The sequence below is a fragment of the Bos javanicus genome, chromosome 24, assembly GCF_032452875.1.
Source record: "Bos javanicus breed banteng chromosome 24, ARS-OSU_banteng_1.0, whole genome shotgun sequence".
Lineage (NCBI taxonomy): Eukaryota > Metazoa > Chordata > Mammalia > Artiodactyla > Bovidae > Bos > Bos javanicus.
Window position 1 is genome coordinate 59,131,064 of NC_083891.1, and position 25,564 is coordinate 59,156,627.

General features: G+C 39.3%; 1 long non-coding RNA gene across 1 annotated transcript in view; it reads left to right on the forward strand.

The window, feature by feature from the left end:
• Positions 1–25,564, forward strand: part of LOC133237813 (uncharacterized) — a 51,991-nt gene that overhangs the window by 7,037 nt on the left and 19,390 nt on the right. Inside the window, exon 2 of the long non-coding RNA XR_009733368.1 lies at positions 22,852–22,905. This is a non-coding gene — a long non-coding RNA (uncharacterized LOC133237813). The remainder of the gene's footprint in view (positions 1–22,851; positions 22,906–25,564) is intronic.

Consider the following 25,564-nt stretch of genomic DNA (forward strand, 5'->3'; position numbering starts at 1 on the left):
ATAGCTGTGAAACTGACTTGATTACTGGAAAAAAAAAATTTTGTACAGTTGAAGATAACTTCCAAAGACATAATGTCCCAAAATTTTAGTATGGTTTTAAACTATAACACTGGAAACAGAAATGCAACAAACATACAAAAAAATCATTTGAAAGATTATTTATTGTCTTTATTTATTTTGGTGAATTTTGAATGACAACATTTAATGTTTTTCAGTGAATTCTATCTTTAAAGAGAAGGACTAAAATAAAAAATAAAATGAAAAAAGAAACATAGTTAAAAAGTATTTGTTTCCTCTAAAGATTAATTGGTCAGTCTTATCTTTGTTTACTAATGAGCATGTCTGCTTTCTGCTTTTAGAAAACGAATGAGACTCAATTAGAATTAATGGGAAAAAATGTGAGAGTGTTAGTCCCTCAGTCATGTCCCTCTTTGCAGCCCCATGGACTGTAGCCCACCAGGCTCCTCTGTCCAAGGGATCCTCCAGGCAAGGATACTGAAGTGGGTTGCCATGCCCTCCTCCAGGGGAGCTTCCCGACCCAGGGACTTAACCCAGGTCTCCTGCATTGCAGGCAGATTCTTTACCATCCGAGCCACCAAAGACAACCTAGAATGAACATTTAGCCCAATTTACTAAAAGTTTTTCAGGTTACCGATTATTTTAATAATCTTCATTGGTTGAAAGTTAATACATAACACAGTGTGTCCTGATTTTTCACTTAGATGTAGGTAGGCCCAAATGTGTGAGTTTAGGCAAAGATCCATAACACTTAGAGAAAAAAAATAAGTTTCTTGTTGGAAATCAAGGAAAGTGAATATGATCTCATCCATAACAACTGTGTCTCTTTTCTTAAACCATTCATTCATTCACCGTCTACTCTTTCTGATAGGCAAGGCATCGTGTTAATAGCTTCAGGAGAAGCTTAAGTAATTAAGTTATGGTCCGTTCTTTTAAGCTGTTCTTATATGAATGAAGAACAGCTGGCTGAGGATGTTTAGCATTATTCTGTAAAGATATAATTTAAGGTGAAGTTGTTGGATGCTAGGTAGGTTAATAGAGCTAGGCAGTAGGATTGGAGATAAGAGGAGACTTTGCATAAATATTAACATAATTACATGTGCGTCTCTATTCCTGCTCTGCAAATAGGTTCCTCAGTACCTCTTTTCCTAGATTCCATATATATGTGTTAATATACGATATTTGTTTTTCTCTTTCTGACTCACTTCACTCTGTATAACAGGATCTAGGTTTAACCACCTCACTAGAATTGACTCAAATGTGTTCCATTTTATGGCGGAGAATTATTCCATTGTATATGTGTACCACGACTTTGGACACAGCACGGTAATAAGAGCGTGGGACAAATGGAGAGAATACATTACCATGTGTGAAACAGACGGGTAATAGGAAGTTGCTATATAACACACGGAGCACCCCCCCCCCCCCGCCACCGTGCTCTGTGACATCCTAGAGGGGTGGGATGGGGTGGGAAGTGGGAAGGAGGTTCAACAGGGAGGGAACACATGTGTACTTACGGCTGATTCATGCTGTTGCATGGCAGAAGCCAACACAGTATTGCAAAGCGATTATCCTTCAATTAAAAATAAATTAAAAAGGATTATAACCATAAGCATATTAATATAATTAAATTTGCAATATTGTGATTTCTTAGATATGAAGAGTGTGGGGAGAAAGGAGGCAGGGATGCATCCACGTTTCTATTTTGTCTAATGAATGATTGAATGTGTTATCATTTTACAGGAGTAAGAGCCAATTTGAGAAAAGAGGAACATTTCAGGTTTGGACCTGAGAAGTTTGATGTGGCTATGAGTCACGGTCAAGAGGTAGAGAAGTCCATAAGCTAGTAATTACGTATCCACGTGGAGGTGAAGTCTGGAACAGAGTTGAGAGTTGATGGAATGGTGATTTAACTCTCTGGATTATATAAATTGAGAGAACTAGTATGCACATAATAAAAGCAGGTGATCACATATTCGTTTGGCTGCCAAAATGTTGACTGGGTCAAGGATATGCTGATATGTAAACAAATTGTTGCAACGTATTTTGCGGACATTAGGACAATTAAGAAGGTTCCCAGGTCAGTGTAGAACAAGCCAATATCATGGTGATTTATGCTCTAATTTCCTGAGATGCAAGACACAACAATATGCCTAGATTATGTTTCATATTATCCATATTATTTTTTTTGTGGTTTTCATTTTATTTAAATGAAATATTATCCATATTATTTGAATTAGACTTTAAATTTCCACCTTAACTTGAAAACTCAAGAATGACTGCAAATGGCTTTTTTTTTAAACCAACGTTTTCGTTCAGTTCAGTTGCTCAGTCGTGTCCAACCCTTTGTGATCCCATGGACTGCAGCACACCAGGCTTCCCTGTCCATCACCAACTCCCAGAGCTTGCTCAGACTCGTGTCCATCGAGTCAGTGATGCCATCCAGCCATCTCATCCTCTGTCATCCCCTTCTCCTGCCTTCAATCTTTCCCAGCATCAGGGTCTTTTCCAATGAGTCAGTTCTTCACATCAGGTGGCCAAAGTATTGGAGTTTCAGCTTCAGCATCGGTCCTTCCAGTGTATTTTCAGGACTGATTTCCTTTCGGATGGACTGGTTGGATCTCCTTGCAGTCCAAGGGACTCTCAGGAGTCTTCTCCAACACCACAGTTCAAAGGCATCAGTTCTTTGGCACTCAGCTTTCTTATAGTCCAACTCTGACATCCATACATGACTACTGGAAATACCATAGCTTTGATTAGATGGACCTTTATCGGCAAAGTAATGTCTCTACTTTTCAATATGCTGTCTAAGTTGGTCAGAGCTTTTCTTCCAAGGAGCAAGTGTCTTAATTTCATGGCTGCAGTCACCATCTGCAGTGATTTTGGAGCCCAAGACAATAAAGTCTGTTACTGTTTCCATTGTTTACCCATCTATTTGCCATGAAGTGATAGGACCGGATGCCATGATCTTTGTTTTCTGAATGTTGAGTTTTAAGCCAACTTTTTCACTCTCCTATTTCATTTTCACCAAGAGGCTCTTAGTTCTTCTTTGCTTTCTGCCATAAGGGTGGTCTCATCTGCATATCTGAGGTTATGTAGCAAACTTTATTCCAGCATGTGCTTCATCCAGCCTGGCATTTCCCATGATGTACTTTGCATATAAATTAAATAAACATTTTCATTACTATATGCCTAAGTCCAATATCTCTATTTAAATCTTATATATGTATTGCATTTCCCACCTTCGTGTCTTTACTTTTTTGTCATTATATACATCATTTGTATCTTGATATGATTATTAGCTAATGAACTGAGAAAAAAGTAAGCAGTTATTTCTGAACAAGTCAGATATAGTCAACTATGCATTGAGTTCTTATACAGAATTTCAATGAGTTTTTTTTTTTCAACATTATATAAGTGTAATAAATGTTGGGCATTTGGACTTTAATCAATAGGAAACTTTTGTTTTACTACACTGTTATATGAGGGGAAAATACACTGTTTTTTTTTTTTTTTCTTTCACTACTTCCTTTATTCTCCTTTGGTCTCCTAACAGCCCCTCTGGTAGCGAACAAAAGACATCTTAACTTTTTTTTTTTTTAGATTAGTGCCTCAAATTTAATCGTTCTTTTCAAATGTGGCAAACCCACAATCTTCTGAAGCAAGCGCACCACTCTATTTATAGATTTTCTGTTTAGTTCAATCATTGGGATCTAGTCTCAATAAGATGATTCTAACTCAAGACTCTCAAACAAGATTAATAATAGATTTTAGATTTCTGGCAATTAAATAATATCCTTTGGCTTCAATTACTTCCCACACTTTTCCAGTAAACAGTGCCCTTCAATGTGAATTTTATTGCTCTAGGACATATGACTCTCATTTACCTTTAAAGTTTAGAACTTTAAAAACACATTACTCTGTAGCTGCATTTTGTGGTTATTCATGGCTTTTGGGAGACAGGGAAGTCTTCGTACATAATATTATAATATCAAACAGCTTTGTGTCTTTCAAAATAAAGGGTATATTGAACATTTATATAGTCTTTAATATTTTAACCACTGTACACTCACTGGATATAAAATCACTGAGGATTTTTTAACAACAGCAACAAAAATCATGCGTGGATATCCTAAGTCTTTCATTCCTTCATCAGCCATAGAAATTTTTATTTATATATAAATGGAAAAACTGCATTTCCTATGAAAAATAAACTTGGTCACAGTACATCTGAGTGCTTCTCAGGAGTCTAGGTAGTCTGGTACCCTTGCAGTCCTGGTTTGATGAACTATCATCCATGTGATAACCTTTGCCTGTGTTTGGGATCTAATAATCACTGGTACTGAATCAGGCAACTAAAACGAACAAGGTAACACTTTATTTAAATTATCATTGGTAGTGCCATTAGGACTATAGGGTTTGGCACAGTTTCACAGATGTTAATTTAGTATCGTGGAAGGCGGAAGCTGACGGTCCAATACCTTGGCCACCTAATGTGAAGAGCTGACTCATTGGAAAAGACTGATGCCGGGAAAGATTGAAGGCAAAAGGAGAAGGGGTGACAGAGGATGGGATGGTCAGATTGCATTGCCGATTCGATGGACGTGGATTTGAGCAAACTCCGAGAGATGGTAGAGGACAGAGGAGCTTGGCCTGCTAGAAATCCATGTGGTTGCAGAGTCAGGCAGGAGTGAGCAACAACAAAACTAAGACGTGAAACTGTCTTAATCAGCCGCTGGGGGCCACATCGGCTTTCCTGATTAAAGCTGCATGATGAATTTTAACATGAAAATTGCAGTTTTTGGTAAAATTCTATGCATTTATTAAATATATATATATATATATATTTTTTTTTTTTTTTCTATCAGTCAGAAATTTAATTAAGTACCTTGTATTGACCCAGTGGACATGAGTTTGAGCAAACTCTGGGAGACAGTGAAGGACAGAAAGTGGAACAGAAGACATTTTCTCAGTTTTGGAGGCTAGAAGTCCCACTTAAGGTGTAGCAGGATTGCTTTTTGTTCCTGAGGCCTGTCTCCTTGACTTGTAGATATTTATCATCTCCCTGAGTCATCCCATGTTTTCCCCTCTGTACATGCCTGTATCCAAATTTCCTCCTCTTGGCAGGATACTAACCATGTTGGATTAGGGCCCACTCTGATGACCTCTTTTTAATTTAATTACCTCTTTAAAGGCCTTATTTTCAAGTAGTGACATTCAGAGGACGTGGGGTTAGGACTTCACCTTGGGGATGGGGTACAAATCAGTTTATAAAAGTACCTTCTCTGTTCTTGGCACTGAACTATTACTAGTCAAATATTTACTTTTTAATTCAAGGTATGTTTAGTAAGCCAGGGGCTATTCCAGGTGCTGGGGATACAGTACAGATCAAAACAGAAATAATACTCTAGTGAGCAGTATATAGAGGCTAACTGAACTGATGATACTCAGAATTCACTTTTTTTTTACATGAAATTCCAAAGGCATGTGGATCAGTATGGAAAGATTTTATGAAAATTTGTAAGCAGATCAGTCTTGGTTCCAAAAAGGAATAGCCATTCTTGGGTCTGCTGGAACTTTCTAAATTTCTTTTTGTTTCTTAGGAGTACAAACTATAGTGAAGTTAGGTTTAAGTCAATGTAAGATAACTTTGAAGATTGAGAGGTATTACCTTGATTTGACTATTATATAACTGTAAAGCCTGAGGCATTTGGCAGAACTTAAGAATCTAAAGTGCAGTTTTGTTAAAATTATATTTCCCTAAATAAGTATTTTGTTACTGGTGACAGATTTGAAATATCTACTGCAAATCTATTGCTATTATCACAGAACAAACATTTCTGGCTTGTTGAGTTTTGCTTTGTTATGTGTATAAACCCTCTATATATTTAATATAAAGTACTAATGAAATATGTGAATTTCAAGCAGAAACTCAGATATTTGTGCATGTGTCTATATTTGTATTACTCCATTTCAGTTTTTTATCATGAGCTCTCATCTCTTGTCATTGTTGATAAAATTGAGAAGTTGTGCATAAATGAAAACAAACCAAAGATTTGCCAGTTACTGTCATTGAAGAATTGACTCCTATTCAATGATTACCGTTCCTTCTCAGGGTTCTCTACTTTCTCATCTGTCTAGTCTTGGCCCTAAATTCCCTTATGTACCTGTTCAGTTGTCCCACTCTGTTATGAGGGAAGAAACAGCCCTCTTTTAAGCTCATTTGGCCAAAACCTATCCTGACACTGGCTGCTGGTATCCTGGTTCTATGTGCTTCTGAGCAGGAAGGATGTTTGAAGCTCAGGCCAGTGGTGACTCAACAGGCTACACGCATCCATCAGCCCTCCCGGGCAGCCCTCCGACCCTGCGTACTTGGTGGGCAGATCAGGCCAACATCTTGATGTTGGGTAACCTTCTGAGAGTTGTGTGCAGCTCATCGCTTCACCTCACTGGGACTCCCCCAATTTTTGGATTCTTTCTCGTTCTAGGAATTGCATTTCTCTCCTTCGTCACTGGTCTTCTGTTCATAGAGCTTGGGAGTGGCAGATGAGGTTTGGGTGAAGGGAAGCCTTTGGCCTTTTGGTAAGATCCGGAAAGACTGTATGGCTCCTACTTGTTTGAAGTGTTCTTTAGAAAATGGAATATTGACCCTTTCTGTCCCCAGCATTTTGTTCAAGTTCCAGAAACACAGGAAATATTCCATGCAGTTTTATGTTTTTGAGCGTTTCTTTTGTTACTGAATTTGCTTTACAAAGGCATCATTTGACATCTTAAAATGTGTCAGAGTTTGTGGATTTGTGTCAAATCTGGAACACCCTATTAGTAGAAGCATGATGTGCTGTTGATCAGAGCAAGAGGCTTCAGAAGTTTGAGGTTATGGATATACAGTATGATTTAAATGAGTAAGTCAATCTACTGATCCATGAACTTGTAATTCTTCAGGTATTTATTGACAGAAGATGATTGGAATGAAGATTAGAAATGATGGATTGTGAAATCACTGAAAAAGCAGCATTTCTGTTAGATTTGCAAGATGCATTTATTACCAAATAGCTTCTGAGGACAAGTTTAACTGGTCAGAGTGTGCTTTTATCTTATTTTGGACAACGTACCAAGCCTTTCTGTTGTGGGGAAAATGACATGATTTATTCTCCAGATACTAGTCTTAAGTTAATAAAATTATAAGCCTAATGACATTTATCCTAGGAATCTCATAGATCTTCATTGTACAAAGGAATTCATAGTCCCATGGTATTATGAGGAGGGTAAAAGTAATTAAACTGAAAAAGCACAGTCTAATTAAAAATAAATCTACTTTATAACCACCACAGAGGTAGTTAAGAATGTTGCTTGCTTAACTATCTGATGAAAGCACTGGTTTACAAGAGAAATGAAAATACGTAGCTGAAAAAACTCAACCATTCTTTTTCTGCCTTTTGATCTTATGCTGTGGAGATTAAAATATAAATGACCCTACCCTCAAAATGCACTATAAATATAAATGCATTAGCCAATTAAAATGTTCATAAAATGTGCTGGAATTATTACTTAATATTATGCCATAGTTAAAAACACATACCTTGTTTTTATCATCATTTTTTAGAAAGCATCTAGTTATAGCATTAGGGCTTAAATCCCCAGTATTATTTGTTCCCTAATAAATTACCTGGCCAACTCATGTATCTCTTTGGATTTCACTAGTTGAGATCCTTTTAAGGGTCTCCCTTAATAATTCTCTTTTTGTTGTTGTTAATAAGCTTGTTTTGAGCAGTGCATCCTAACTCAGATCAGATCAGATCAGTCGCTCAGTCATGTCCGACACTTTGCGACCCCATGAATCGCAGCACGCCAGGCCTCCCTATCCATCACCAACTCCCAGAGTTCACTGAGACTCACGTCCATCGAGTCAGTGATGCCATCCAGCCATCTCATCCTCTGTCGTCCCCTTCTCCTCCTGCCCCCAATCCCTCCCAGCATCAGAGTCTTTTCCAATGAGTCAACTCTTCACATGAGGTGGCCAAAGTACTGGAGTTTCAGCTTTAGCATCATTCCTTCCAAAGAAATCCCAGGGCTGATCTCCTTCAGAATGGACTGGTTGGATCTGCTTGCAGTCCAAGGGACTCTCAAGAGTCTTCTCCAACACCACAATTCAAAAGCATCAATTCTTCGGCGCTCAGCCTTCTTTACAGTCCAACTCTTGCATCCATACATGACCACAGGAAAAACCATAGCCTTGACTAGACGAACCTTTGTTGGCCAAGTAATGTCTCTGCTTTTGAATATGCAATCTAGGTTGGTCATAACTTTCCTTCCAAGGAGTAAGCGTCTTTTAATTTCATGGCTGCAGTCACCATCTGCAGTGATTTTGGAGCCCAGAAAAATAAAGTCAGCCACTGTTTCCACTGTTTCCCCATCTATTTCCCAGGAAATGGTGGGACCGGATGCCATGATCTTCGTTTTCTGAATGTTGAGCTTTAAGCCAACTTTTTCACTCTCCTCTTTCACTTTCATCAAGAGGCTTTTTAGTTCCTCTTCACTTTGTGCCATAAGGGTGGTGTCATCTGCATATCTGAGGTTATTGATATTTCTCCCGGCAATCTTGATTCCAGCTTGTGTTTCTTCCAGTCCAGCGTTTCTCATGATGTTCTCTACATATAAGTTAAATAAACAGGGTGACAATATACAGCCTTGACGAACTCCTTTTCCTATTTGGAACCAGTCTGTTGTTCCATGTCCAGTTCTAACTGTTGCTTCCTGACCTGCATACAAATTTCTCAAGAGGCAGATCAGGTGGTCTGGTATTCCCATCTCTTGAAGAACCTTGACAAAAATGACTTTGGGAATTTTATTATTCTTGGCTTCATCATTGGAAATTCTTTAACTTTGGAGAAGGCAGTTTATCAGAGCCTTAGTTTCTTCATTTCCAAAGGAGAAGGCTAGTCCCTGGGTCAGGAAGATCCCCTGGAGAAGGAAATGGCAACTCACTGCAATATTCTTGCCTGGGAAATCCCATGGACAGAGGATCCTGGTGGGCTATAGTCCATGGGGTCTCAAGAGTCAGACAGGACTGAGGGATTCAACAACAACAAAAAGCTACGTAGGAAGTTATTGTGAGGCTCAAACATAATGTATGTGTGTTGAGATGCGCCCTGCAGGTCTGCAAGCCCCGGTACTTGCCCCACCTCAGTACTGAAGAAAGAGCCTGGAGTCAGTGACACTCTGGAGGGACACCGCACTGCAGATGCAGAAGGCAGGCAGAGAAAGGCAGCAGCAGTCTTTGGTCCCAGGGGAATAAGGAGACGCTCATTCCTATGGTGCCTTGAACTCAGACTGGATCTTCAGTTGTCAGGGAAACCAGCGAGGGAGTAGTCCCTCTTCAGCCCTTGGGCTACTACATACCTTGGCGAGAGAGGCAGAGGTCTTCCCTCTGAATAACTGTATAAGAGGAGCCATTCTGATCTCAAGATTAGAGCAATCACTAGCTGGACCAGGGGCAAGAATGTAGGTATTTACTACTGATCATTGCTGTTGTTTAGTAGCTAAGTCGTGTCTGACTCTTTGCAACCCCATGGACTGCAGCCCACCAGGCTCCTCTGTCCGTGGATTTCTCAGCAAGAATACTGGAGTGGGTTGCCATTTCCTTCTCCAATATACTGATTAGGCTCTACATTAGGAACAAAGGCCAGTCTTGTGGGTAGCACCCAGGTGAAGTAGGGACTGGTAGAGCAGGGGATGTAGAGAGAGCAAGCAAACAGCTATCTTGAATGTCCTGACTATACAACGTGACAGCCCATTTTTAATCACAAAGCACTCTATAAATAGAGGTTGATTTTCTTAAGGTAAGTTCAGTACCTTTAAGGAATGTGGAGTTTCCTCTCACATATCTTCAGAACATCTGTCTTATAACTATGACACATCAGAAGGCATTTCTGAACCAGACCTTCCCTGCCACTTACTAGACCTTTTCTTTTTTTGTGTGGTATTTGGTCTTTACACTGGTTCCACACTTAAGCCAACATACTTTTCCATTTGTCTACAAATGAGGGTTAGGGTTAGGGTTAGGGTAGTTTCTCAATTATATAGTGAATCTCATTAATGTAGGTAGTTAACTTGAATACTTGTGACTCAAAACATTCAGTTTCAAATCTTTTCAATCTTCAGTTCAGTTCAGTCACTCAGAAGTGTCAGACTCTTTGCAACCCCATGAACTGCAGCACCCGAGGCTTCCCTGTCCATCATCAACTCCCGGAGTTTACCCAAACCCAAGTCCATTGAGTTGGTGATGCCATCCAACCATCTCATCCTCCATCGTCCCCTTCTCCTCCTGCCCTCAATCTTTCCCAGCATCAGGGTCTTTTCAAATGAGTCAGCTCTTCGCATCAGGTGGCTAAAGTATTGGAGCTTCAGCTTCAACATCAGTCCTTCCAGTGAACACTCAGGACTGATTTCCTTTAGGATGGACTGGTTGAATCTCCTTGCAGTCCAAGGGACTCCCAAGAGTCTTCCCCAACACCACATTTCAAAACCATAAATTCTTCAGTGCTTAGCTTTCTTTATAGTCCAACTCTCACATCCATACATGACCACTGGAAAAACCATAGCCTTGACTAGACAGACCTTTGTTGACAAACTAATGTCTCTGCCTTTTAATATGCTATCTAGGTTGGTCATAACTTTCCTTCCAAGGAGTAAGCGTCTTTTAATTTCACAGCTGCAATCACCATCTGCAGTGATTTTGGAGCCCCCAAAATAAAGTCAGCCACTGTTTCCACTGTTTCCCCATCTATTTCCCATGAAATGGTGGGACCGGATGCCATGATCTTAGTTTTCTGAATATTGAGCTGTAAGCCAACTTTTTCACTGTCCTCTTTCACTTTCATCAAGAGGCTCTTTATTTCTTCACTTTGGGCCATAAGTGTGGTGTCATCTGCATATCTGAGGTTATTGATATTTCTCCCGGCAATCTTGATTCCAGCTTGTGCTTCCTCCAGCCCAAGGTTTCTCATGATGTACTCTGCATAGAAGTTAAATAAGCAGGGTGACAATATACAGCCTTGACGTACTCCTTTTCCTATTTGGAACCAGTCTGTTGTTCCATGTCGTTAGTAACTACTTATGCATCATTATACTTATTAAGTGATGAGTTAATAAAAGATAAACTGCATTTCTGCTCTATAAAAATCAGTCTTTTTATTTATAGTCACATTTTAAATAAATTGAGTATATGCTATTTTATCTTTTGCCTGGAAAATTGATTTTTAGAAATGGTAAATTGCTATATTCATTTACAACTATGAAATGAAATATTTAATTTGGAAAAAATAAAAATAGTAAGAGAATAATTGTTAAGACAAGAAGTTAGAAGAAAGTTTCCCAATATACATTAAGCTTTTAATTATTAATTTTATGAAAATATTTGGAATTGTAAGGAAATAGAATTCAGATGTTCAAGTTCAGTTCACAAATTTCTTTTTTAAATAGACTATTTTTTTAGAGCATAAATTTCTTTTTTACAAAAGTACCGCATCCTTAAAAGTTTGCAATCATCAAATACCAACAAAGGGTATTAATTAAGATGTTGTCTCAGGGGATTACCCTGGTGGTCTAGTGGTTAAGAATCCACCTTACAATGCAGGCGACCTGGGTTAGATTCCTGATCGGGGAACTAAGATTTCACATGCTGTGTGGTGTAGCCAAGAAATTGCTTCATGTGGCAGTGATGCAACAGGTATATAAAGAAATAAATTATCTGAATATTTCCTTACTTTTGTGTGACATAAGTTTTAGAACTTACAATCGAGGAAATTTTGAACAAGCAAAAATATTATTTGGTGTCTCCAGTAGAAAACTGCATGCTTTAGAACATAGCTCTGTGTTATCTGAATCTGATTCTATGGGGGGATCTGAACCTTTTGTCGACTTTATGCTATTTTAGAACTCTGTAAGTTGCAGATAAATGATAGCAATACAAATACTTCTCACTTATAAACATGCAAATAAATTCTGTCAGATGGAGTTTTAATGTATTTTCTTCCCCTCCTAGAGGGAGATGGTTTTGAGTCCTTTTATAAATTCACTTAAGTTACTCCTGATCTATACATGTGTCTGTTCTTTGGATCTCCCTTTGAACTGGTGTTAACATCTGCCTGAATCCCTCATTAATAATGAGTTAGCAAAGTCTTTAATAAATGTTTTATATTTGTGTGAAAGTCATGATGTTACCTTCATCTGAAAGATTTCCCCTTGACCCAGAATACAAAAGTAATCTGTGCAATTCATGTTATTTAACAAACACATAGTAATTCATGGCCTCATGTTCCTCTTGGGAACATATTTTGTAGCAGATTTTTAAAAAATTGAATTAAACTCTTATTCAATGTCCTTGGTGATTTTATGTTCTTTCATGGTCACTTTGGTGGCTAGTGAATAGTGAGCTCCCAGTTACAAAATATTTTTTAATGACAGCTTTGGCTATTGGAAAGTACTTTCTTATATCAAGTCAAAATCTTCATACAACTTCTAACTATTGGTTCAAGTTATATATCTTTATCATACAGAATGAATATAATCCCACTGCCCTAAAATTGTCCTTCAAATATAGAAAACAGTTATATTCACTGTTAGCCTTTTTTTCCCTTCCCAGGAAGAATTTCCTGAGGTCTTTAGCCTTCCTGAGATATATTCTGAGATGGGTAAAATCCCTTAATTATCTTAGACACTCTGATATGATACTACTTCGCAATAGACCCTATCATTCTATGAATGCACATTAAAGTTTCATTAGCAATTTTGGCAATAACATTGCTCTGTTTTTTCATATAGAGATAAAATCATAATATGTGCTTCTGCCCATCTGTATTTTCTGTACACAAGCTTTAAAAATTTTGTTTCAAGGTCTTATATTTACTACTATTCAAGATGACCACATTAAACAGCCCATTGTTTAAACCTCTTAAGAACATTTTAGACCATTCTTCTTCCTTCTTTTTTTTTTTTTTTTATTTAGTCATTCTTCCAACATTTTTTATGTCTATTTGATGTCTTGTCCTGTCCTGAGGGACAAAAGATAAGAACATAACCGATCTCTTTTTTTGAAGTTTGAGGGAAGCAGACATTTCAAAGTGAATTATTAGAAACTAGACTCTTTAATGGGAGAAGGCAGTGGCACCCCACTCCAGTACTGTTGCCTGGAAAATCCCATGGACGGAGGAGCCTGGTGGGCTTCAGTCCATGGGGTCGCTAAGAGTCAGACACGACTGAGCGACTTCACTTTCACTTTCCACTTTCATGCATTGGAGAAGGAAATGGCAACCCACTCCGGTGTTCTTGCCTGGAGAATCCCAGGGACGGGGGAGCCTGGTGGGCTGCCGTCTATGGGGTCGCACAGAGTCGGACACGACTGAAGCGACTTGGCAGCAGTGGCAGGCAGACTCTTCAATACTCAAACAGAGCAATGTTGCTGTATGAGCATAGGAATGGCATTATTCTTCCCTTTGGGGAATGAAGATGACCACTGAGTTTTCTCACTATGTTTGTGCAGATTCTAATTCTTTGTGTGCAGGTTTAAAAATAAGTATATTAATATTTCGAGGGACCCACTGTTGTATGTTTTAGGGCTCTTCAAGTTTAGACTTGAATGAAACTGAGAAAGTTGAATAAAATTTTCTGAAAATATTGATATATCAAGAATTATTTAACTAGAACAAGGCAAAAAGTTGCTTCAATAAAACGCAGCTTAATTAGTTGTTTGTTTGTCTACCTGTTTGAACCAACAATGTCAGAATATGCTAATATGAGTTGTCATTTAACTGCTGGAGTCCTAACTACTTTTGCCTCACTTTTGTCTTTGTAGACTGCCGGGAGCCGGCATATTGCATATTGAGTGCATATTGCATATTGAGTGCAGCACTTTTCAGGATCTGGAATAGCTCAACTGGAAATTCTATCACTGCCGGTAGCCAGCGTGAGGAACTCCGCCCATGACAAAGGTCATGAGGAAGGAGGCTCGGCATACGCAAAGGCGGGATCGAGCTTCAGGAGTCCCCCTGGAAATTCTCGAGCCATCTACCCCCAAAACCAGAATCTGCCTACTTTCTGCTTTGTGCTTTCACCTACACCTCTGACTTTACGGGGGGCTGTCCCCCACTACCTCTCTGAAAAAGAGTTAGCTTACAGCTCCAGTTAATTCCTGGGTGTGACAGTGTTTAACCTACAAACTCCTTTGGAAATCCTCTAGCCTGCATGAATAGGTTTTTCTGGCCTCATGTGATTGTTCGGAGCCTCCCAATTGTGAGAGGCAGGAGATGTCCTAAACTGTCTAAACACAGATTCTTTTGAGTAGTTAAAAGATTGATTAGAAATTGTATTGGTGAAGGGATTTTCACTTGTTGGGCCAGTGTTTGCTGCTAAGTTTCCATATCCCTTACCTGCTGTGTCCCTGGCAGTGTATTGATTAATATAATTGGTGTAAATAGTAGCTTTAATGTTTGTAACCTGGGACCCTTGAGTTAATTCTTTTTCTTGTTATAGCCCACCACACCTTTGCTCTGTAGGAATGCAACTTTATCTAATGCTTTTGGAGGGTGGCTCCTGACCAATCACCTTTAGAGAAAAATAAGTTTTCTGAAGAAAAGGTCTTAAAATGTTAACAGGCCTCCGGGCCAGAAGATGATGCAAATCACCTAGCTTTTGCATATGATAAGTTTGCAGGAAGAAAGCCTGGTTTGCTGCAAGACTCTACCCCTTCCCCCATTATCCTCTGTGCATAACTTAAGGTATAAAAACTACTTTGAAAAATAAAGTGCGGGCCTTGTTCACCGAAACTTGGTCTCACCATGTCGTTCTTTCTCTTACCTTCTGGCTGAATTATTCAGCCTCTTTTCTCCACTGAATTTTCCTACTGAGCTATCCTCATTCTATTACTCTTTATATCCTTAATTAACGTTTAATTAAGCAATTGTTTCCTGATCTTCGCCGACGCCGTCCCCGCTTCGAATTCCCTGGATCAGCCGGGGCTGGTCCCCGGCAGTAGACCGTTGTTAATTCAATTTGAGGTAAACAGAGAGGTTTACTTGAATAAAATCTTACTTGGAATGAACCCAATTTATTTTTTCCCATTTGGATTAACAGGCTAAAAGCACAGACTCATGCTAACACTATGCAGACAATTCTCTACACTCTTCTTAGCCTACAAAAGGTAATTTGAAAAAAAAAAATACACGGTACTTTACTGTCCTGTAATGTAATCCAAGTTTATTCATGCTGTTTGGCTTTGAGCACTTCTACTTATTTTTTAACCAATTTTCCATTTATTTTCTTGAACCAGAAAGGGCACTGCATGTTATTTCCCCTTATATTCTTTTATTTATCTTATATTTTGGCATTTGTATGATTTTGCTAAGATTTGCATTTCCCCTGACTAGAGTGCCAGTTAAAGCACTCAGAGATTGTTAAATATTTTCTTAAGTCATGGAATCTTAGTCAGCTCAAGCTGCCATAACAAAATACCATAGACGAGGTGGCTTAAACAATAGAAACTTATTTCGTCACAGTTCTGGGACCAGCAGTTCAGTGTCAGGCTGTTAAACACAGGTTCTGCTGAGAGCTCCCTTCTGGACTTGCGGACGGCTGCCTTTGAGCTCTGTCCTCACAGGGAGAGGGAGAGCGCCTTTCCTCTTCTTATGAGGTCTTCTAAGGTCTCCAGGCACCAGCTCCACTCTTGAGACTTCATCTAACCTTGATTACTTCCTGAAAGGCCTGGTTCTAAACACAGTCACATTGGTGGGGAGGGTTTCAACATATGAATTGTCATTCCACAGCACTCATGGCCTCACAGGTTGAGAGTATGCACACATATTGATCACATCGTGCTCAGCTCATTATCTCAACACGTAACACTTCTGTGTCAGGATTTTAAAGGACTCCTAATAATTTTCTATGCAGCAGTACACAGCAGTCATCTTTTCTGCTGCTGGTTTACTGGAGCCTAGTACAGTATAGTGAAACAGGTGAGGGTGGGATTAAGGGAACGCAGAATCATAGCTCTGCCACGTGTGAGCCACGTGCCCGCAGCTAAGGGATAAGGTTAAGTGAGGTCATGTTAGTTCAGGGCTGTAGACAGTACCTGGAGCATAGTAAGTACTGTATAAATGAGGTCATGTTAGCTCAGGGCTGTAGACAGTACCTGGGACATAGTAAGTACTGTATAGTGTGAGTTTTGATTATCATTGCTGTCACTCATCGACTTCTGTAGGCAAAACCTGTTTCACGGTCATTTCTTATCTGACATGAGTAAGAACCTCTTTGCTGTTCTAGTCTCTTGCTTTTGGAGGCTTTGTAGTTCGTTCATGTCACTTTCAGTATGCGCTGTCCCAGAACTGAAGAGGCAATAGTGTATTTCACAAAACAGCTAAAAATTCAGAATTGTTCAACCACAAAGCAACAGTCGTTCATGGGCGGAAAAGTTATTAATGCGATTTTTCCTGATTTTATTTAATTTTTGTAAAATTCTCATCACTGAAATGAAATAGAAACTGCTTTTTAACTACTGACTTTGGAGATCAAATTTTATCATTTTGTATACTTAAATTTTTATTTTAATAAGAGACCTGTGATATCACATGGGTGGAAGTTTTAAGAAAATTCAATCAATTGATTAAAATATTCATTAAATTATGTAAGTATATGTCTGGATATAGTGATAATTCAATATGAGTGTTGAAGTCTGTTATTCCTTTGGACTCATTAGTACATAAACTCCATGAGAACAGCAATTTGCATTCTCAACTGCTGTATTTTTGCTGCTTGTCACAGAGTCTGGAACATACTATGATCTATAAATAGTTATTGAATAACTGAATGGCCAATAGTCCACAATAACCACTGTATATGTGCCCAAGCCGATGACATGTTCTAGGCGTATAAAGAATACATCACCTCTGTCCATTGGGGGCACAGCTCAGCGGGAAAGAAAAATGTGACAAGGAAACAGGCACTTAATTCTTGTCACTTAACTTGTGACGTAACAGAAGATAAAATAGATCACGACAGAAGGCATCTGCTGAAACGTGATACAGAAAGTCGGGAAGCAGCTCAGAGAAGAGGTGATGGTCTGGTACAGCTGGGAAAATATGTTGAAAGATACATGAAATATTACCAGTGTTCAAGGATATGGGGATGAATGGAGAATAATTCAATGTAACAAAAAAGAAATAAGAAACCTTAGAAATGGAAAGCTAGTAGGCTCTGAGGAGCTTCATTTACTGAAGAGCTTGAACTTTATCTCACCAGTAAGATGTTGACAGATTTAAACAGCATGTTTTTAGAAAAGTCACTCTAGCCATAGAGTAGACAACAGCTTGGAATATATGAGTTCCAGAACTGTGTAACTCTTCAGAAGTGTAATGGAATATTCTAATTCTCCAATTGCATAGATTTCAAATAGGGCAGTCAAAGGAGGGATGGAAGGGAGGGGTGTCTTGCTATTGCAGAAGGATTCAGATGCTAGAATTGAACAAGGCCACTGAAACATAAGGAAGACTGTTCAGTGTTTCTGAGATTGCTAATTTAGGCAATGGCGTGTATGGAGGTGTCAACAACTACAAATATAAGCTAAGTCCAAGGGGGCAAATTTAGTGTGGAAGTCGGTTGGTTGACATGGTTGGTTTTGCCGAGTTGAAGTACTGGTGGAAACTTCTGGATATAAGACTGAAGGTCAGAAGGGAGAAAAAGCTTGAATATTCAAAAAATCTAGGTCACTGGTGGAGGCACATGTCTAGATAAGAATGTCCGTGGAAAATGGGAAGGGCTTAGAGGCAAAGATGAAACCCTGTGGAAAACCAACAGTCGTTCTCCATGCAATGAGTGAGTAGGAGAGCCCATCGAGAGGCTAGGGAGGAAGGGAAGGGACCAGGAACAGATGGCAGGGTGAGGTGCAGGATGCGAGAGCTGACAGAAGGTCAAAGGCGCTGGAGAAATCAAGCGAGACGTGGTCTGCAGGTCTATTCGGTGGCAAGCAGAGCATTGTGAGGTCAGGGCCTTCCTGCCCCGGCCTGACTGGGAAAGATGGCATGCAGACAGAAACACCACACACGTTCACCTGTGACTGGAAGACAAGGAGCGGTGGGGCTCTGGTGGTCATCTCTGAACCTTTGGATCCAGCCTTTCTGAAAGATGAGTCCTAATTCTGGATGAGTTAACAATAGAAATGAATGAATTCCCTCTTTTCATTTTAATCTGAGCCAAGCATATTCACTGGGGTTATTCATTGGGAAGAGGAGAGATTTATAGAGATAAAAGAGAAGGAAGCCAGAGGCAAGAATAAGGATGGCATATTTAGGGTCAAGAAAGAGAAATAACAGCAATCCATGTGGAATCTACTTGGAGACCTGGGATGGGTCTAGACTACAGACTCTTGAAAAAATAGGCAACACTCTGGAGGGTCAGGATATCTGTCTGTTTTATTAACAATAGGCACTCAACAAATACTTGTGGAATGAACAAATGTGGGATCCGGTGTGTTTGGGTGCAGTGAGTGGGGCAGTCATGTTTTTGTTAGAAGTGTGGTGATGAAAGTTTCAACTTTGGAAATGCTGAACCTGAGATCACTATCTGATATCCCAGGAAAAAACATCTCCTGAGCTGATGGAAAACCATGGCTGAATCTTAAGAAATTCTACATGGAGAAGAGAGATGAATCCACATGTAGAAAACCTCCTGGAATAGAAGTTGGGTTGCCAGGTTTACCAAATAAAAATATAGGATACACTGTTGAGTTTGAGTTTCAGATAAACAGCAAACAATTTTCAGCAAAAGTATGTCCCATGCCATATTTGGCAGGCCCAGGGAGAGGAAATATAAAGACAGAAGAAAATACAGCTCATCTACCTTTATAAACATATCCTGAGTTCAGAGGAAACTCTGTATCAACTCTTGAAAGTTCATAACACAGAGGAAAAAAAAAAATGAAGGTGACCGGAGTATTGAGACAATCATTCTCTTGAAAGGCTATTTTGAAATAAAAGGAGAATGAAGTACAATTGTCTTGGCCATGTTTAGAGGAAATGGATTTCTTTCATGGTTTTTAGAAACAACGAAAATGCCTCCACAGCTTTGCTACTTTAGCAGAAGAAATTCTGTTCTAGGGAAGATTTGGGCAAAGACTGGTCAATAATTTAATTTTAAGAAGCATTGCCTTTTGCTAAACCCTTTGTCCTTTGTCTTGGTCAGACCCTGCTATCGTGTGCAAACCATAAATCATATATCATGTGTAAGTAACACAAGTGATAGAAGACCTTCGGGTTACCTAAAATATTTATGTTGGCTGAATAGTTAATGAAAGAAGGAAGGTAACGGTATGACTGCAAGACCTCCCATGAGGACCGAACACATGCATAAAAGTGAACATAACTCCCACTTGCCTGGGACAAGCATTTGATTTGTTCATTACAAATGTACAAATGGGTACCTTGTGGGTTCCTTGTGGTTTATCTATTGCTGAGCAAGTCATAATTTGTATGCAGAGCGGGGAGTCTTTTTTGCTAATTAGTTTTTTTCTCCATTTATCTGAATTGCTTTTAAAATGACTTTAACTGTTTTATGTAATTACCCAGACACATACTGTTATGTAATACACAGTCATAATAGACTGTATTTTTGATGTTTGATGTCTGACAACTTTCAATCCCCTCTTCCCTTTTTCCTTTGCCAGACTCTGTGCAGTCTGATTAAAAAAAAAAAAAAAAAAGCCCATGGCCTTCCTTCCCTTGGTGCTGGTGGAAATTTCAAACCAGGCTAGTTCCTGGTGGCTGCCTCGTCCTGGCTCCACTTAGTAACCACCGCAAAACACAGACCACCACCGTTTTTTGCTCTCATTTGCCTTCTAGTAGAACCAGAGCCCTCCCTGGGGAATCCTTCTGTTGTTTGTTATGAGGATGATAAACTGTATCATATGTATGGGAAGCTCCCCTGGAGAAGGAAATGGCAACCCACTCCAGTATTCTTGCCTGAAGAATCCCACGGATGGAGGAGCCTGGTGGGGTACAGGCCACGGGGTCGCAAAGAGTTGGACGTGTCTGAGCGACTTCACTTTTTTTCACTATTATGCATGGGTGCCCATGTGTTACTTGTCCAGACATCTGTAAATTTCTGCAGAGGTTGTGATGGGAGATGAAGGGCTGCTCAGCCCCCAGCAAGGAAAGCTAAGTGCCCAAATCAAATCATGATCACAGACGTCTCTTTTCCCAGTGCGGTTATTTTGTACCTGCCTCCCACTCTGCTCCTGCTTGTCTCAGCAGTCCCCACATGAGGTCCTTACCATTTTGACATTAAACACCATGGATGAGCTTTAGCAATTTAAAATTATACATACATAGAATAATACCGTATGTATTTTGCTGATGATACTCAACATTTTGTTCGAGAGCTTTATTGTCTTCAGAAGAGTTAGCTGGCTTTCATTGCCCTGTGGTGGCCCAGTGACTCGCACGCTTTATTGAGTGTGTCTGTTATGGACAGTGCATCTGTCAGCATTATTGTCCACATGTTTTGGTGCACATTTCTATAGGATGTTTACCCAGGAGTGGGGTCACTGGATCATTAGATACGTCTGCAGCTTGTAATCGCTGAAGGAGGGCATGGCAACCCACTCCAGTACTCTTGCCTGGAGAATCCCACGGACAGAGGAGCCTGGAGGGCTACAGCCCATGTGGTCACAAAGAGTCGGACACGGCTGAGCGACTAAGCACAGCATGACTTGTAATAGGTAGAGACTCCTATTTGCGGGGTGAGAGTAGAGACACAGACGTACAGAAGAGACATGTGGATTCAGGGAGGCGGCCGAGGAGGCTGGGACGAACTGGGAGAGGACCCTTGACACATATACACCGCCACGTGTATGACAAATCAGTTCAGCTCGGTCGCGCAGTCCTGTCCGACTCTGCGACCCCATGGACCGCAGCTCGCCAGGCCTCCCTGTCCATCACCAACTCCCGGATACGTATATGGTATAAGAAATAGCTAGTGGGAAGCTGCTGTATAGCATAGGGAGCTCCGCTTGGTGCTCTGTGACCACCTAAAGGGCTGGGGTTGGGGTGAGGGCGGCTCATGGGGGAGGGAGTATATGTACACACACAGCTGATTTACGTGGCTGTACAGCAGAAGCTAACACAGCACTGTAAAGCAATTATGCTCTGATAAAAAGACAATAAGAAAAACAAAACAGAACAAACCCCCCCAACCCCAAAATGGCCCAAATAGTTCTTTAAGACTGTTACACCGATTTATAGCTAGTGTGAGATGCTTTGTAATTTATTACTTACACTCCTAGCCACAATCTTTCTCATACATTTAAGGCCATTAAGGAATATTTTATATAATTCCAGTATCTTAAATTGTTTTAGTGTTGATTCAAAATTTAGATTTCTTTGTTATACACATAAAAGGTATTAACTGACAGAAAGTCTTTAGGGTGCTATGACAGTTTCTCAGAATCCTTGTAATTATTTATATAGAGCATAGTTTTTAATAGAAGAGTTTTGATCTTGCCTTTAGGCTACAATTTGGAGTTGTTCCCAGGAAAGATTGAGAAGGAATTGATGGTTCAACTAAGCCTCATATCTTTCAGAAAATGAATTTTGTGTGTTGTGTTGGCTCTTTACCTGGGCTTTTTTGCTTGCATATATTGAAATTCATTTATATTAGAAATTGTTTTTTTCTTTTTTAAGCAAGGACTTTTTATTCTGCTGTAATGAGAAGTTCAGACACTTCATTTTCACCTCCTACTTGGGACCTTTCTTAGTTACGATCATCACTTATATATAAAGTTTTGAGACAGAATGTACAGCTCTTCAAATTAAATGCCAGTTGCTACATTAGGCTGTTTATTCATCTTTTGAAGCATTAAATGCCAACCATAAAGTGATGATGCTGGTAATAAGCACAACCTCTATTATCACATGAATGCATCAATTTAATCTAATTTATGATGAAATAAACAAAATGATGATTCAGTGGCTTCATGGATGATTCAGTGATCATTCAATTAAATGTGTTAAAAAAATTGGCAAGTGAACTGTGAAGGAAGTATTTAATTTCTCTCTCTTTTTTTTTGTTCATACCCTATTTCAAAATCGATTCAAGATGGATTAAGTAGTCAAATGTTTTAAAAAAGAGAAGAAGAGAGAAAAAGCAAAAATTCGGTGAAAGATGAAATTTCATCTTGAGATAAGATGCTATTGCCTAGATCATATTCTTTGTGGTTTCTTCCACTGTGCTTATGTATTTATATGCATGACTGTTTATTGTATTAGTCAGAGATTTTCAGATAAGCAGAAGGAAAAGGGTGTGTGTGTGTGCATTTTTATATACGTGTATCATACGTATAATATATAAAATGATGAGTAGACTCATGAAATGATTGTCAGTTCAGTTGCTCAGTCGTTTCTAACTCTTTGCAACCCAATGGACTGCATCACTCCAGGCTTCCCTGTCCATCACCATCTCTTGGAGCTTGCTCAAACTCATGTCCTTCGAGTCAGTGATGCCATCCAACCATCTCATCCTCTGTTGTCCCCTTCTCCTCATGCCTTCAACCTTTCCCAGCATCAGGGTCTTTTCCAATGAGTCAGAAATGATTATAGAGGCTATGAAATCTCAAGATCTGCTGTCTGTAATCTGAAGACCCAGAAAAACCATTGGTGTTATTCAGTTCAAATTCAGTGTCCTGAAAACCAGGGAAATCTCAGTCCAAGGGCAAGAAAAGAGATGAAATGTTCTAGCTCCTGCAGTGAGACAGGAGAAAAGGTTGAATTCCTCCTTCCTTTGACTTTTTTCCAGGCTTTCAACTGATTAGATGACACCCACCCACACAGCGAAGGGAAATCTACTATGGTGAGTGTTCAAATGCTGATCTCATCTATAAACACCCTCACAGATACCTAGAAACAATACCTAATCAGGGCATCACGTGCCAGGTCAAGTTCACTCATAAAATTAACAATCACACTTACCAAATGGAAAATTCATGAAATTAAAAAATCAAAAATATCTGATTGAAATTTTGATACAAACATGGCATAAAATTTAGGAGGTTTACAGCTTTAATATATAAATGATGCAGATAAAATTGATTTTCTTACTCAAAATATATTAATAGATGATAATTAGGACATAAGAAAAGAAACAGAAAAGAGGAAACACAAATGCAAAGAAACCTATGAAAACACATTTAACCACTCTAAAAAATCAATGGAATGTATTTTCAACTGTTATTTTTGATGGCTGTTTTGTTTATTAAAATGACACATTTGAAAGATGGGTTCAATCAATACCAGCGAGGTTATTGATCGAAACCATCAACCTCCTCATGTTCTTCCTATGGAAATGTAAATTGGTCCAATCTTTCTGGAAAGCAATTTGCAAGATTATCAACACACTTTAAAGTGTCTGTAGACTTTGGTTTCCTCTTTTGTACATTTTGTCTGAGGAAATAGTTTATGAGAAATCATAATTTATGTATAAAAGTGTTCATTGCAGTGTCATTTGTAACACCCCTAAACCTGATAAACTGCTAACTGAGAAAATAGCTCAGTACCTTACTGTATGTTCATATGATAGGATATTGTGAAGCCATTGAATCTGCCGCAAATAAAATTTGCAAAAGAATGTGATAAATTAAGTGGGAAAACAGTATAAATTTATGATAACATCTGCTAAGTGTTGACCAAAACCCACTTCCTCCTTTTTTTCTGGTAATAAATAGATTATATTTGTAGTTGGGTAGTGTCAAGTGGTGGGCTTCCCTGGTGGCTCAGATGGTAAAGAATCTGCCTTTAGTGCAGGAGACCTGGGTTCAATCCTTGGGTCGGGAAGATCCCCTGAAGAAGGGAAAGGCTACCCACTCCAGTGTTCTTGCCTGGAGAATTCCATGGATAGAGGAGCCTGGCAGGCTGCAGTCCACGGGGTTGCAAAGATTCAGATATGACTGACCGACTAACACACACACACAGGGTTAGGTGACTAAATTCTAATGGAATATTTGTAGACATTTCCTTTTCCCCAAAGACATCCCAAGAAAGATGATCTGTGCTTGTTCCCCTTCCACTGAGTATGACCATGGTGACATTGGAACGAACTGGTTAATGACACAGAAACTTCTCCCTGAATGAACACTCTCCCCATTCCTAAAACACACACATGCAGTCACTCAAAACTCAGAGTAAAAAATATACTTTATGTGCTTGTTACAGATTTATGTTTTGCTTTTGTTTAGATCGCCCTGGTTTTTCTAAAACTTACCAAGGATACACATGGGGAGATAGCATTAAGAATACAACATAATTCTCATGGATCTTTCCATAACTGCACATGAGAAGCAGGATGCTGCTCAGGCATTGTCTTAAGTCTCCTGGAGCTGTCCTCCACTGTGTTTTGCGCATAAGCTGTTGCCTCACCTGCTAGCATCCTCCATTTAGGCCCTTTCTGGAGCTCTGAGGATCCTCCAGTGTGCATTGCCATGGCTACCAGGTACCCTCATCTCTCTTGGCGCATCTCTGAGGTCCAAGAGACTGAGAAAAACTGAAACGATGCTCAGGTGAAATCTGTTTATTCTTTCAGCGTCAGCACTGCAAATGAAAAAAAAGGTTTACTTTTTCGAAGATGTATCTTCTTCGGTGCAGTGAGATGTTCCTTTGCTAAGGAATTAATTTTGCCATATAATTATTTTAGTCAAACTAGGCTGCTCACTTAATATAGTGTGGTGATTTCATGGAAACATATCCAAGATTTCATTATTTCTACTTGGAATTAAAATGATAATTAAAAAACATCAGTATTAAAAGTCCTTTTAATGAAGTGGGATGAGAAAATTTTATTGTGTTCATTTTATTCTTCAAGTAATTAATATCTATGTTTTATTACATTTTATCACATTTGATTTGTATAATCAAATTTGGCAACCTTACAATATTAATTTTATATATTCCTAATGATAATCTCTATAATACATTTAGAATTTTTGATATTTATTATAACCTGAATAACTATATTCTTCAGCAGCATAATTATTCATATTGTTCACATTTCATAGAGAACCAAAGTCAAATAGCTTTTTACTTAACCAAGGCCGTGTAATTTTGGTGAAGTCAAGACATGATCCGTATTATCCAGGCTCCCAAGAGGAAGCAGCTGGCATACTTGGAATAGGGTAATTCACGGAGAGGTTAACTGTTAAAGAGGCTTTTTACAAAGACCTGGGTGTGGATAATGCAGAAACTGGCATTGTTACTTCCTGGAGACCTGCAAGGATAAGAGGAGGGAAGAGTTACCGGAGCCTGGAGGGCTAGCTTCCAAAGGTGTCAGCTGCCTTGAGAGAATCACTGACCTTCAGAGAAGGGAACCAGTCCACTCTCACAGGGAAGGGAGTGGGAAATAAGTGCTCAAACCCCATCTCCTTCTTCCGTCTGATCTCCTGCCAAGGTGGTCTTTGACCAAACCTAGCCAAAGCCAAGGGGAGCTTTCACAGGGTTCCTGGAAGTCCGCCCACTGACCA